The 15,499-nt window shown below is 38.2% G+C and overlaps 1 non-coding gene across 1 annotated transcript; it reads right to left on the minus strand.

The window, feature by feature from the left end:
• Window positions 1-3,030: 3,030 nt before the first annotated feature.
• On the minus strand, window positions 3,031-3,136 carry LOC143653047 (U6 spliceosomal RNA). The gene has a single exon (XR_013161054.1). It is a non-coding gene; the product is annotated as a U6 spliceosomal RNA (small nuclear RNA).
• Between the last annotated feature and the right edge of the window lie 12,363 nt (window positions 3,137-15,499).

The following is a 15,499-nucleotide window of genomic DNA, read 5'->3' on the forward strand; positions in this document are numbered from 1 at the left end:
ATCTTCCAGATAAAAGTAGATAGTCTACAAAATACAAATGTTTTATTTAACTCTTTAGTGGTTATTATGTTTTAAAGGCTCCCATAGAGTCTGATAATTATTTTTAAATATTCTAATACATGAATTTACTCTGTTTTCTGAATATGTTATATCACTGCAATGATGAGTCTGAGCCCTTAAACCAAGCAGAAGCATAACCTTAGGGTCACGTGTTATATACTTTATTAATGTATTAATATTGTTAATAAGATAAAATATATTGAATTTGAAATGCATTATATAGATACACTTAAAAATTATTGATTTGACTATTTAGTGACTGCTTATTATCTTGCTTACTGGACTGTAAGAAATCTAATTCATGCACACTACAAAGGAGTCTCCCTTACCGATAGTTACTTTGTGAAAATGTGATCAGTCAGTTATTTAAACAGTGGTTTAGGTTCCTAAATAACTTGAGAGTTGGCTGTTTTTTTTTTTTGAAACTCTTCTCCAGACCCCATAAAACCACTTAAAAAAAACTCATCTGTTTTATAATAAATCCTGAGAAGTTCAATCTCTTTTACCCCTTTCTTCTTTAGGGCTTTAGGTTTTCCTTTCTGAACTAAGTATTTTCAGATTTGGTTTTTCATGTGAAATGGATTTTCCCCCTCATATCAGATCAATTCTTTCTCAAAAACAAAAAACAAACAAAAAAAAAACCCTACCAAATAACCTGGACATTGTTTTAATTTGTTGGCTGGAGATTTGAATGACAGCACATATTTTACAATAACTCATGTGACTGGAAACATAGGGTCAGTTTTGAAAAAAGGTGTCTTTGTTAATGAAAGGAAAATTCTAGCTCACAACGTGAGCCATCTTAGAACAAGCTGCTCCCCTGGCACAAATAGGCTTTTAAAAGGACGTTGCAGTTGTGAATGAAGTAGTATAAGCTGTAGAACTAAAAGCTTATGTAGGTAATTTGACTGTAAAAGAACCAGAACAGCCATAGAAGGAGAGGAGATGCTGAGCCTTCACAGATCCCTGTTCAGCCCTATGTTTGCCTGCTTCTCAGGGAGTAGTTCTCATATTGAGAAATAAGCCAGGCTCCTTTTGAAGTTGTGCCATATCAGTCACAAGTCTTTATATTCAGATTAAAGGTGGCTCTCAGCAAGAAGGATGAGCCACCTCGCTATCCTAGCACAAAAGAAACCAGTTTTGCAGTTCCTTCATTTATTTATTCCTAGGTAAACTATATTTTAGGGCAATGGAAACAAACCAAGAAACACAGGTTTCAAAATATTTAGTTGCAAAAATGGTGTTTACGCTGGAAACTTGAAGATCATCCCTTAATACTCGAGAATTGCTGCTAAAAAGCCAGAGGGGGGCAAAGGCTGTGAGAATTAACAAAGTGACAGCCTTCCTAAGAATGCAATCAGCAGCAGTCTAACTCTGTCTGAGAAGTTCAAGGAACCAGAATGGACATGGTTTCACAGAGGACTCCCCCATATTCAAAATTAGAGGCTTCTAATTTCCCATGTTGGATTTGCTATAGCAAATCTATAACCTTAATGTGCCTACAAATCACCTGGGCCTCTTATTAAAAAACTGACCCTGAGTTCCTGAATATGAGTTGATACAGAAATTCTACATTTCTAACAAGTACCCAGTTAATGAGGAGGCTGCTGGTCTATGGACCACACTCTGAAGTCTGATGCTAGAAGACTCTTCTCTTAAATGTATCAGTCTTAACCTGTACTCCAAAGCAATGTTGTAACCATTCTTCTTAAACCCTTGAGATCTCTGCACTTCTACAGCCTCATCTTGCTCTTTGCCCCAACTTTTGCTTTATAAGACTGGTGGTAATTTTCCTAAGTGAAGTCTGTCACCAATTTACCTGTAGGTAGTCAGGAGATGGCAGGCCCAATTATATATTTTTCAAATCACATAGGTACTGCTGTATTAAAACTTTATATAATTGAAACATTCTAAGAAGAACAACTAGAGAGCAAGATTTGTCATTACATTAAAAAGTTTTTCACCTAAGCGTATGAGTTTACTGACTTTGGTTTATATAGAACATATGTAAAGCAAAAATTCGATAAAAATGAATTTGCATGCAGGAACATATTTGTGGTGTCAAGCAAGTAATCTACCCAGTTCTGCAACTTGGGCTGGTGCCCAAACAGAGAGCAGTAATGATACCTTGCTTTTGTATATGTAGTTACAAAGCACTGCAGCATGCATTATCTCTTTAATCCTTATAATAGCCCTCTGATGTTGGTGTTATTCTTATTTTACAGATGAAGAAACAAAACCGGGGAGGTTACATGCCTAATTTCCCAGCTAATTAGTGGCAAACCTGAAACTTAAAACCAGATTTCTGAGTCTGCTTCTTTTTCTAGCATCCTGTACACTGCAGTTGTTCTCAGTCCTAATTGCGCATTGAGATCACAGGGAGAGCTTCAAGAATCCAGATTTAAAGATACCATTATGTCACATCTTCAGAGACGGTAACTGGTATGGTCCACAGCCTGGGCATCAGGATTTTGTAAACCTGCCAGATGAGTCTAATGCAGGGTTTCTCAACGTCAGAACAATTGACATGTTTGGGACAGATGATTCTTTGTTTTGGAAAATTGTCCTACGCGTTGTAGGGTATTTAGCAGCTTCCTTGGCCTCTACCCTCTGGATGCCAGTAGGACTCCTCCAATTGTGCCAACGAAATGTCTCAACATTGCCAAGTATTCCCTTGGGGACAAAATCACCCTGGTTGAGAACCTCTGCTCTAATGTGCAGCCAAAATTGTGAACCACTGGTAAATAGCTATATTATCAACTGCAGACGTCAGTTTATTTGTCCATTTCTTAATTGACCCCATTCATGTCCAAGTGATTGTAGATATAACAATTCATTGTATTTGCCTTTTCCATTTCATCAAAATCAGGAACCAAACTTGACAAACATTTTTGGAATATTACGTTTGATGTTATCTAATCTAAAGAAGAAAAAGTTCTGGGCCTCTGCAGTTTTCTTTTTCTTTTTCTTTTTAATATGGAACACTTCATGAATTTGTGTGTCATCCATGTGCAGGGCCTTGCTAATCTTCTCTGTATTGTTCCAATTTTAGTATATGTGCTACCGAAGCGAGCACTGTAGTTTTCTTTTAATTCACTCAATTCCATTAGATTTCCTTAGTGCTACTGCAGGCTGGGCCAGCATGTCCCAATCTAGTCTGATGATTACAATCACCAGGATTGTTTGTTAAAACAAGAGATTACGAAATCCCAACTCAGAGCTACTGAATCATTACTTCCAGTAAGAGGCTCGATAATCCAGATATTTAATAAGTACCTCTGGGTAATTTTTATCCTCAGGGAAGTTCAGGAAAATGTGCATAAGGCATGGGGGATACAGATAAATAAGAAAAAACTCCCCCCTTCAAGAAGACATGCAACCAAAATGTATAGTGCAAGATGATAAGAGCTATACCATAAGCATGTACAAGCCTAGAATTTACCATACAGGAGAGAATAATTAACTTTATTTTGGTTGTGCTCAGAGAAGAAGGATATCTGACTTGAATTTTGAACCATACATAAGAGTAGCCAAGGGACATGTTGTAAAGATTCAAAGTGGAGAAAAGCAAATGGAGAAAAAGCCTCTTGGTCCCGGTTTGTTGTTACATGGTGTGGGAGTTAGATTCAGGTGTCAACTTGGCCAGGTGAAGGCATCTAGTTCTTTTGCTGTGGACATGAGCCAATGGTACATGAACCTCATCTGTTGCTGATTACATCTGCAGTTGGCTAGGGGGCCTGCCTTCTGCAATGAATGACATTTGACTTAATTGGCTGGTGCTTCAATGAGAGAGCACAACATAGCAAAGCCCAAGAAGCTCAGAATACCTCAGGTCAGCATTTGCAGCTCAGCCCAGGTCTTTGGAGATGCACAAAGGGATCACCCCGGGGAAAGTTGTTGGAACCCAGAGGCCTGGAGAGAAGGCCAGCAGAGATCATCCTGAGCCTTCCCACATAAGAAAGAATCTCAGATGAAAGTTAGCTGCCTTTCCTCTGAAGAGCTAACAAAATGAGTCCCCTTTTATTAAAAGCCAATCCGTCTCTGGTGTGTTGCATTCCAGCAGCTAGCAAACTAGAACACATGGCCTATAAGTATAAATATATTAAGTGTAAATATATATGTTTATTTTTTGATGAACCCTAAGCCCACTGCTCATTCATCACAGAGCTGTCTTGCCAATGATGATTTTACACACTGTGTGGTATCCTCAAATGGGCATGAGAAAAAAATGGCTAGGCTAGAATGTTGCCAATAGATTGAGATTTTGCATCTCATTGAAACCCCCCCATGCCCAGATATAATTATTAAGTGTTTCTCATAATGAACTTTCCCTCTCTTGTCTAACAGCTATTGATTTCTTCAGATTTATTCCATAGCTGTTTGTAGAAGTTGAGTTACTATGTGCTTATGTGAGGGCATGAAAGGACTCATCAGACTGTTAGAGAGTGTGGATGGGAACATTTGCAGGCTGTGCAGAAGACCCATTTGGAATTGATGATGTTTTTGGCATTGAAGCCAACCTAGAATATGTGGGACATATCTGCATGTTTGTTCTGCTCTTCAGTAAGACTGCCTCTCAGAAACCCTGTTAAGATGAGGCTAGTCCCCTAATTATGAAGCCAACTCAGATGTAACCTCCTCAGAATGACATTCCATGACTCCTTAGTGTCACTTTCCATTTTCTTCATCCCTCTTTCTTATCTTTCATATATATATATATATTTCATAAATATATATATATGTATATATATCTTTCTTTTTTTTTTACATGGACAGGCACTGGGAATCAAACCAGGGTCTCTGGCATGGCAGGTGAGAACTCTGCTGAGCCACTGTGGCCCACCCTCCCCTGACATTATATCTGTTTTTTAGTTGCTTCTCTTCCCTCTACTGGATTGTAAGTTGCATGAGGTCAGAAACTTTTCAAGTTCTTGTTCACTGTTGAATTCCTAGCACCTTAAAAAAGAAGACCTTGATACATAGTTGCCATGCATTAAACAACTTTTGAATATGTGAATAGGTTTTACATTCATCAAAGGTCCTGGGTTTCTATTCTGTGGACTCAACATGTTTGACAATTAGTTGCCCAATATGTAACTTTATTTCTGGGTTGCAACATTCCTCAGGACATGGGTAGTGTCTATCTTGTTTTCTATTTATCCCCAGTGCCCAGCATGAAGTAAATGCTTAAGAAATATTTATTGAACTAATGGATGAATAAAGGAACATTTGAATCAAAGTATAAGCCTGCACTAAATGACTTTAATCTCATGAGCCCTATTTCTCTAATAACAGGTTCACCATCAGCATAGGAGTTTGGGTCAGCAAATATCAAAAATTAAACAGCCCTGATGAGTACAGCAGTGAGTGCTTTCTTTGGTTGTAGTAAGAATGGCTCACACGAAACGGCTAATGAGCATTAATCTTAAAACACTTGAAGTAAATAGAAAAAAGAAAAACAAGAAAAAGATGCATATATTAATGACAGGGAATCTCTATCTCTTTGAAATAGCTTTTCAATGTTAGTGAAACATAGAGCATCACAAGCCAAGAAATGTAGGCATCTGATGAGGAGATAGCAAAAGTTGGGGAGCCCAGTTTAAGGATATAAAATGAGTACTGAGAGCTCAGGAGACCCCATAGATGAGGTCCCAGTCCCGAAGTTCATGCTTGTCTAGTTAGGTAATCTACTCTAATAAGTCACCCACATTCTGAAGGAGAATTCCAGATTTATATAATGATACATAGACATCTCCGCCTTCAAACTAAAACCTGTTTCATCCTCAGTATTATAACTGAGTGTGAGAGAGGGGAAACCATGTCTTAATTCTTTACTATTCAAAACGGAAGGTTGATTTTTCCACGGCAGTCATTGTTGATGCCCAGGAATGTATTTTACATGTTTACATATCATGCACACATAGAAAATGATATTTTCATGGCACACTTAGATAAATAGATATGGCTGTCCCACCTGCCACCCCGAGGGTAGAGGAAACCACACCTTGGGCACCGTGCAACTCATTTGAGATGTAGCAAATAGCCTGCAGTTCACTGTTCAGTAGCTGTGTTATAAATAGTATCAATTTCCCACCTTCATGGTAACACTAGTTTCTTTACCCATTCAAGAAATATTAATTGAATTCCTACCATGTGTCAGGTATTTCTTGAAGCAGGAGACAAACAAGTTAATAAAACAAAGACCTCTCTCATGAAAGTTCCATTCTAGTAAAATGAGATAGAAAATAAACCAGCAAATACATCTATGTCAGATGGCAATAAAGTGCCATGCAGATAAACACGCACAGTAAACAGAATAGAGAGGAATGGATGTGGCAGCAGAGATTTTAAGTAGAACAATTTTAAGTAGAAAGGTCAGAGAAAGTATATTATATCAGAAAAAGTATTTGTTCTATTGCTCCTAGAACAAATTGCCACAAACCTAGTGGCTTAAACAATGCAAATTTATTAACTTGCAGTCCTGGAGGTCAAAAGTCTAAAATGTTTTGGAAGGGCTGAGTTCTCTCTGGAGAGTCTAGAGAAAAGTCTGTTTCTTTGCCTTGTCTAACCTTCTAGGTTACCTTCATCCTTGGGTAGCAGCCCGTTGCTCCATATTCAAAGTCAGCAATACAGCATCTTCAAATTTTCCAGCTCTGACACTACTGCCTCCCTCTTGTAAGGTCCATGGGGATTACATTAGAGCCACTTGGATAATCCCCGGTGATCTCTTTATCTCAAGGACCACTGCATAATCTCATTTAATCCTCACAGCAGTTTCACAAAGAAAGTACTATTATTCACCTCATTTGTGAAGTTAAGAAACCAAAGCTCAGAAAAGTTAACTATAACTTTTCAAAGTCACACATATGACAAGGAATCTTGGGCAATCTGAGTCCAAAGCTTTCACATGTAACCCCTCTCCCATGCTTCCCCATCAGGTCAGCACATTATGAAATTTGAAGAGCAAACATTGAATTGGATCTGACAATCCTATAGTTTGGAGAAGGAAAAGATCCACCACTGCGGCGAAAACGTCAGTGTCCTTAGGAGACGGGTTGTGACTCAGAAGCCACCTTGGTGTGACAGACAGCATGGGGAGCAAAACCCAATAGCTGCCCTCTTACCAATTCCCCAGGTGACTGCAAAATTAAGGGTGGTGGTGTAGCGCGAAAACCAGGAACGAGGCCGCAGGCCTCCAGGAATGTTCAGCGAAGTTAGAACAGGCTGAGACTAAGGTTCCGCAGTTTCGGGAAGCAGGTTATATTAGCTCATGCACACAAGGGCCCAGCTAAGTCACCTCAAAAGTCTGAGCCACGAACAAAAGGCAACCTTAGCTTTTATAGACTTTTTGACATGATAAAGACAAGGTACACAATTGGCTGATTTAAATTGAGAATGGCCCAGAGCTGAACCGTTGAGGGGCCCCCACCCCAGGAATGTCTTCTTTTGCCTATGTGCATTTTTACCAGGTCCTGAAGGCTAGGGGAGGGGGTTTCTATACTAGGAAATGAACCTTATCTCACTTGCCTGCATGGAGAGGGGGGTTGGGGATTTTCCACAGAGAGCACAGCTAAACCAGAAAGAGGGCAAGGCCTGCCTGCTACAGTGGCAGCTAGTAGGTGACTCAAATGATCAGTTTTATCCTTTAACTTTGTATCCTTCAGGTTTACCATCTGAGAATTGGTAATACAAAGTTGTAAATGTGCCTTGTTATTGAAAAAGAGAGAGAAAGAGATTCATGCAAATATGTATTTTTAGAACTGAAATATGGGACTTTATTTGTGTCATCAGAATACACTGTTTTAAAAAAGATGATCCAAAATTTTCCTCTGGTGCCCTGTCTCCTCTCTGTCTCTCTCTTTCTTACACACACACATGCTCACGCACTCATTTCCTGATATTTGATTGACATACAACTTTTTTTAGGAAAGCACTGATTATCAGAAGTGTCCTATTTCACACACATATTTTAGTTCTTTGTCTCTAGATAAGAGATTTTGCCATATTCATCTCGGGATGATTTTGCACATTTTGTAAAGGATTGTGTACCTGGAAAGGATAAAAAGGTTTCTGGAGGCTTCTTAATCACAAAGAAGACTTTTTCCTCCTTTCCTGGCCCAGTGCCCAGTGAGTGCAGTGCAGTCAGCTCAGGGTGGATGGCATTGTTGCTAGAACAGTTCAGCCTTTGGACTATTAATAAAATTGTAGATTTATAGAAATTGGGCAATTTTTAAGTAGAGCTAAGTGTTCCTTCCCAAACACCTTCTTGATTATTTAGAAAAGAATTGTTAAGCGTGTGAATTGATTCTTTAGATTCTGGAATTCACTACACCCACTCACAGCTTTGAAAATTCCTTTATGGCATCTACTTACAATACTCAAATTGCAACTGTTAAATGATATGCATCAAGAAAACAATGGGTTCCCATGGCTGTTTGTGCTTTTGTCATCATCTTGGGAGCCAGGCATCCCAGTGGGGCCTGCATTGTCCCTGGAGCCATGTGCTTGCCATACAAGGAGTGTCAGAAACAATACATAGTACTAATACAAGGAATCATAAAGGATATCCCTTAATGGGATCCATATCACAGCCCCACCACCACCACACGCTGTGCCTCCCACACATGTCTGCCATCGCTGTCCCCTCTCCCCCACATTCCTCCACTCTCATGGTAGCGCTATGAAGAGAGTGTGTCCACCTCATTGCATCGTGATGTTCAACCTCTCCTGTCTCTCTATCCCCATCACCACGATTCCCCAACTGAGCATTTTCTAAACCCAAAGCTGCCAAAAAGGAACAGAACTAAACAACCAAGACAAGTTCAGGTGAGGTCTGAAAAGTTTCCCATAGGAAAAATGTTTGCCTTGTAGCCTCCTGGGTGAAATTGTACAATGGAGCGGGAAAATACCACAGTGAGGAGCCTGGAGGAAAATGGTCTTTTATGAAAGCTGGAAGGCATCATATCAGCAAAGACATTCAACTGTATATATTGAATTATATGTACAATGTTTCAATTTATAGACACCAGGCGTACCTGAGGGGAGCAGAACTTGCGTGGCTGATGAGTAAGCCTCTTCTAGTTTTGAACTTCAGTGGAGCCAGCTCTGCCAAGAGGGAAGGAGGACTGGAAATGGAATGGGGGAGTAATGGATTTGAACTTAAGCTTTTCCACTTACTGGTTCTGTGAATTTGGAGAGCTTGCATACCCTTCTGAACCTCAAACTCTACAGAAGCAAAAATGGCATAATAATGTTCCCCTGATTGGGTTGCTGTGAGGGAGAATTGAGATCATGAAAGGGGAATTCCCCTATAAGCTGTAGACTTCTATACAAATGTAACCAACTACCAATAATGGGGAAAATAAAAATTAATGCATTGGTTTATATTCATCCAATTTCTTTGATCTGCTTAAATGTGATCATTTCTTTTCCAAAGTTCAGATATCTTGTCAATAATTGATATCCTTAAAAACAAACCTGTTGTAAATATATATATATATATATATGTATATATATATTTTAACATGGCCAGGAATCGAACCCAGGTCCTCTGGCATGGCAGACAAGCATTCTTGCCTGCTGAGCCACCATGGCCCACCTGTAAATATTCTTTTCAACTGACTGGTAATAGTGTAAATTTTAAAAAGTAACTTTGCATAATGATAATGAAAAGAAATGAACCTACGTGAAGTGGTTGTAAAATAAAAGATTTAAAAACTATGGGGCTATTTTATTCAGCTGACTAAGGAGGAGGGTGGGTTGAAACTGAGGTAGGGTCTACTCAGAGCTGGGCAAGACTATCAACTAATTTATCTTAGACCAAGTTAACTGTCATTCACTAGTCATAATTTAAATGTAGCGCAAAACATGGCACATATCATGAGTAATATGTTAACTCAAAATGTCTTTTGCCACATAATATGCTTGCAGGCATGCATGCTATGAATTAAAATTCAGTATTTTTAGGCATAACTGCTTTGTGAGCTTGGATTTTCCTCCAGTCTCAGTCCTTCCTTCTCTTATTCATGTTTTCTCTTTCTTCTTGCCATTCTTCCCTTTTAATTCCGCTTTGGTCCTTCTAAAACCAAGAAAAACTTAAAATTTGATACTTTCAATTAAGTAGACTGCTTTAGTCAGTGGATCAGATCAACCTAATGCTTTGCTTGAACACCTTCTCTTGAAATCTTCATCAACAAACAAGGGAGTTTCCCAAAAGATGGACCTGAGTTATTCTACTAGGTCATGTACTGTAGAGGGGAGGGACATATAGCACATTTGGGGAGAGACCAAACATTTATATTAAGAAGAAATGAGGCAAACATGATTACCCTCTCACCACACTCTGATTTGTTATAGAAAGGACAAGAAGGCTGTGTCACATACTCAAAACCTGTGTAGGTCATCGAGCAAAGAAACCACACTGGCATTGTAAATGGGGTAAGTGAACTTGAGTGAGAATTAAAATGCTAAACATAGCCTTAATTAAGTATTTTTCATTTCATCTTGTTAGTCTGGAAAATCTGTGAGAAGACAGAGGCATATGTAACCTATATTTTTACCCTTAATATTATTGTGGCTTTTTGAGTTTTTCCCGTTAATTAGAATGATTTTCTCCACATGTTCAAGTTATCAGAGTTTGAATAAGAGAAAATGTCTCAATGATATGATTTATTGAAGTAGGACAGAATGTTCAGAAGTAGATGGCAAAGACTGCTTAAATATTTTTTTCTTGTTATTCCCAAGCTTTTGGAAAAATAGATATGAACAATTCAAATTAGGTTTCCTAGGATTAAGAAGCTTCAGTTGTCATTTAGTTGCTTTTGTAACTCCAGTTCCTGAAATAATATTGGTTACCTGTCCCCTAAAAATACAGCACTAGGGTGTAAATTTGATTCTTATATTGCTTGGGACCCAGTCTTAACATCTAATGATTTTTCTTACTCTCATCACATCCTTAATTCAATTTAAAGGATTGAATTCAATCAGGCTTAGAAAGAAACACAATAAGCTCTTTGCTTTGGTGGATATTTTACTATTCTGCTCCTGCAATTTTTTTTTTTTTTTTTACCTGCCATGAAGTATAGTATCTAGAAGGTTGTGATTTGGAAATCCTTTGTAATTTTTATTGAATCTCCCACAAATAAACATATATATAAAGGCATTTCAGTGGAAAATATTTATTCACCTTGATTTAAAATAAAAACAGACTCCATTATCTATGCTGACCTGTTTGGGAAATGTCTGACAGAATGCATCAGATAATGTGAACAAGTATTAAAGAAAATTTTGAGCTCACAGAGGATATTTCTAAGAACATAGATTCTTTTTTTAATATGAAAATCTATTTTGGTCAGTCTAGAAATAAAAAGATATCATATTAAATGGATGGTTATTTGAAATTTTAGACTTATTTCTCTACTGTACATTGTTTATATCCTCCAGGCTTGGGACAGTGTCTTAGTCATTTTGTATTTATTTGGTACCAGGCAAATCATACAGCTCCACAGGTTTCTGTTAATGTTTGTGGATTGATGACTCCTCATCCTCTTCTGTCTTTTAGCAACAGCCTCGTCCTCTTCCTAATCTCTAGGAATCCTGGGTTTGTTCATCTCTCTGTTGACCCCTTTGTCTTCTTCTCGCACCCACCACAGTGCTGTCTCAGGCTTGCTTCAGAGACTTCAAAGGACTTAAGTCCACACCTGGGGAGGCCCTATTTTAACCATCTTTTCTGGCTTGATACCATCAACACCTTTGCTCATGGAGTAAGCCCAGTCTGAGCTAATTGCAGCAGCAGCAGCAGCAGCAGCAGCAGCAGCGTATCTGAGAAACTGGTTTCTGGAGATCCTTTTCTCTTAGGAGCTCTGTGGCTTGTAGAGCTGCTCCTTGAAGAGCTTGCCTCCATTGTTAGCTGAGCATCGCTACACACATTATACAACACACTTCATTAAAAGGGCAACCTATAATTCAAAAACAAGTTCTTCATGCATTGACAAGGGTACCATGGAATTTGGATCACATAAAGAGTGTTTATGAGCTCCCAAAAGAACATGTTTGCTTCCTTTCCAGCTATAAAAAGAGACTCTACCATTCAAATCCTCCTTGTGTTTGGCACATCAACTGTCTCATTTTCAGCACACCAAGATTGACTTTTACATGCTGCTTATATTAGGCAAAAACTTCCAGTTAAAAGTGAGAATGTACCCAATATGGTTAACATCAAATAGAATGAGCCTCCATTTTTCTCCATGAGATTGCTTATTTTTAAATTGAACTCATCCAATTTAACTCATCAACTTAAAAAAAGTAAAATAGAAATGCATCAAATTTGACCTAACAAATAGCTATTTTTTCCCAAGCCTTCACCCTCTTCCTCCTTGTTGGCTCTTTCCCATCTAAAACATCCCTCTTCTCATTGTTTGTTCCCCTTGAACCTCTTCTTTTAAGAGTCAAACATCTTGCTTTCCCTGCTCAATCCTACAACTACTTCTCCTTTCACATTGTGACTTATCTCTTATTAAAACATCTCTCTTAGAAATCAACAACAGTCTCCCAGACACTGTCCTTCAGGTAATTTTCAGTCTTGTTTGTTTCCTCTATAACATTTCAGGGCTATAGTTTAATTAATGCTATACTTTTCTTGCATGTGTTCATTCAGACTCACAACGTCAAATATCACCTGCATGTCTGTGACTCCTGAATTTATAGCTTTGGTCAGACCTCTTTCCTGAGTCCCAAATCTCATTTCCATTTACCTATTAGTCATTTCTGCTTAGATGTACCATTGAGGTACATCCTTTTTCACAAGGACACCTTGCCCTGTCCTCATGAAACCACCCTCTACTGAATTTCTTATGTTGTAAAATGATACTCTCTTGACCCAGCCGTCCAAGCAAGAGATGAGAGTATCATTTTAGATGACTGTTTTCTCCTTTAAAGTCCTCCATCTAGTCAGTTCCTGTCTTCCACTGATCCTGCCTCCTAAATCATTCTCATTTTAGTCCCCCATCTCCATTTTCATGGCCACTCATATGGGTCATGGCCTGGGCATCATTTGTCCATTTGTCATAATAGGTCAGATTCTGATCACCCCACTTTTAGCCTTACCTCATTAGCCTTCACCAAACTGCTGAGGTGACATTTCTAATGTGAGAATCTGATCACTACCTCTCCAGCTCAAAATTCTGCAGTGGCTCCAAATTGCCGCCATATAAAGTCTGGAGTGTTTTGCTTGACTTCCATGGAAGTCTTCCATGATCAGCCTCTGCCCAGCCTCCATTCCTCTTTATCCTTGTACCTCCTGCCTCTCTCCCCACTTCACACATTCATTTTGGGAATATTGAGCCATGTCTACTTTCCCCAAACACTTGATGGTTTTCATGCTTTCTCCTTGTTAGCTCTTTTTCTCCTATCCAGGACATGTTCTTTTGCCTAACACTTCCTTTGTATAAAGCTTGCCTCCCTTTTCTCTGACAAACATGCTTTCAATGTACTTAGGTCTTACTTTCATAAGAGAAGGAAGGAAGGAAGGAACTTTTCTGTTTATCTCTGACTTTCTATTAGACAGTAAACTTCTTGGAGGTTTTCATCTGTGCAAATGTATCACATACAGGTGTCTAACAGAGTAGGAATTAATTAAATATTTGCCAAACCAATGGATAACTGAATGAATAAATGAGTGAATAATGAAAACAAAGGCTTTGAAACTATGTGATGACAAATATACCTGCATGATTTCTTTTTCCAGCAAAGATACAGCATTAGTTAAATTCTGGGTTCATGACCAGCCTTATAGAGCATGATTATATTTCTATCAAAGATGAAGATAAAGATATTTGCATGCAAATGAGACAATAGCCAGTGTCAGAGTAGCACTATCTCTCAATTCTCCAAATGAACTCCATTACCTGTTGGAAAATCAATGAAAATGAATCCACTGCAGTAATGGGTTTTCAGACCAATGTTCCTGAGAAATGAGTAAGAGCATATTTCTGGTTGAGTGTAAATATGCTTCTCATTTTTATAAAGTCAGCTATTTCATATGTATACACATGCACTGAAGAGGAATTCCCTGAATTTTCCTTCAGGATCCATGAGGTTTGGAATGAGCCCTGAGTATAAGCAGGACACTGTGGCTTCCACAAATTCAGTTTGCTCAGATCAAACAATCAAAGTATTAAGTTTCTAAATAATTTGAGTTACCAAGTTACCTTATATTTGAAGCATTTGCTCTCATCTCTAAATAGAGATATATTTCTTAACTTTAAAATTGAAGTGTAAGAATATAAATCAGAAAAATGCCCTCATTCTTTAGCTGGGTTTAATTCTTTCTACTTTTCTTCATTTATTTCCTCCATAAATCTCTTCAATTCCCTTCTTAAGTCACTGATGACAGGTTTTGAGGGCTTATTATATGCTGGGCAGTTGGCTGTGTTTACAGCCATTTTTAAAAGAATTTAATTCTTTTAACAACCCAATGGGATGAGTATTATTATTATTATCTCCATGTGATAGATGAAGAAACTGATGAAGGAAAAGGCTAAGTATCTTGCCCAGGTAATACAGCTTGTAAGTGGCAAAGCCAGGCCTTGAATCCAAGTGTGATTTGGGAACTTTGCCTGTAACTCTTTCTGGTCTGTCTTGTCTGAAATATGGTTAAAGTTGATGAGACAAAAAATTATTCTAGTTCCTTTTGAACCACCTTACACTCTGCTGAACAAGAATCACATGTTTTCCATTATTATATAACATGCCTCTTACAAGCGCTTTATAAAGTAGGCAGGTTTGACAGAAAGTGTGGTTGATTGTAGCTTGTGAGATATAACAACTGGTTCTGAGGATTTCAATGACCTAAAGAGAATGAAAGAGAAGAGAAGGGAGATTTTCTACTACCTGATTATATTATTGAGAAATAAAGCAAAATGAAATTCAAGAAAGTAGAGAAATTCCAGATAAACAGGGGTGGGCAAACTTTTTCTTAAAGGACCAGATAGTAAATGTTTTGGACTTTTCAGATCATGATGCTCTCTGCCCCAGTCAATTCTGCTATTGTAACACAAAAGCAATCATAGGCCATATGTCAATGAATTTTTATGCTACCTAAACTATAGTTCCACTATTTAAACTGGATGCTGTAAGTGTTCAGAGAGAGGTGATCTACTTCTATTTTAAAAGCAGACTCTCTGGCAATTTATGGCATCAAACTATGAAGACTTAGATAAGCTTTTGACAGCCAAGAAACTGCATTAATACAATTTGGAACTGTATTGGAGGATTTAGATTCAGACTCAAAACGGATTTAATGCAAACAAGGACACTGTAGGTCCTTGCAGTGAAACCAACAAGCAAATTTGGGTATAGCAATTTCACCACTCAAGCTGAGAATAGTAATTTTTTCTTTTACTTTTTTACATGGGCAGGCACCGGGAATCAAACCCTGGTC

Source organism: Tamandua tetradactyla, chromosome 1 (assembly GCF_023851605.1).
Source record: "Tamandua tetradactyla isolate mTamTet1 chromosome 1, mTamTet1.pri, whole genome shotgun sequence".
Classification (NCBI taxonomy): domain Eukaryota; kingdom Metazoa; phylum Chordata; class Mammalia; order Pilosa; family Myrmecophagidae; genus Tamandua; species Tamandua tetradactyla.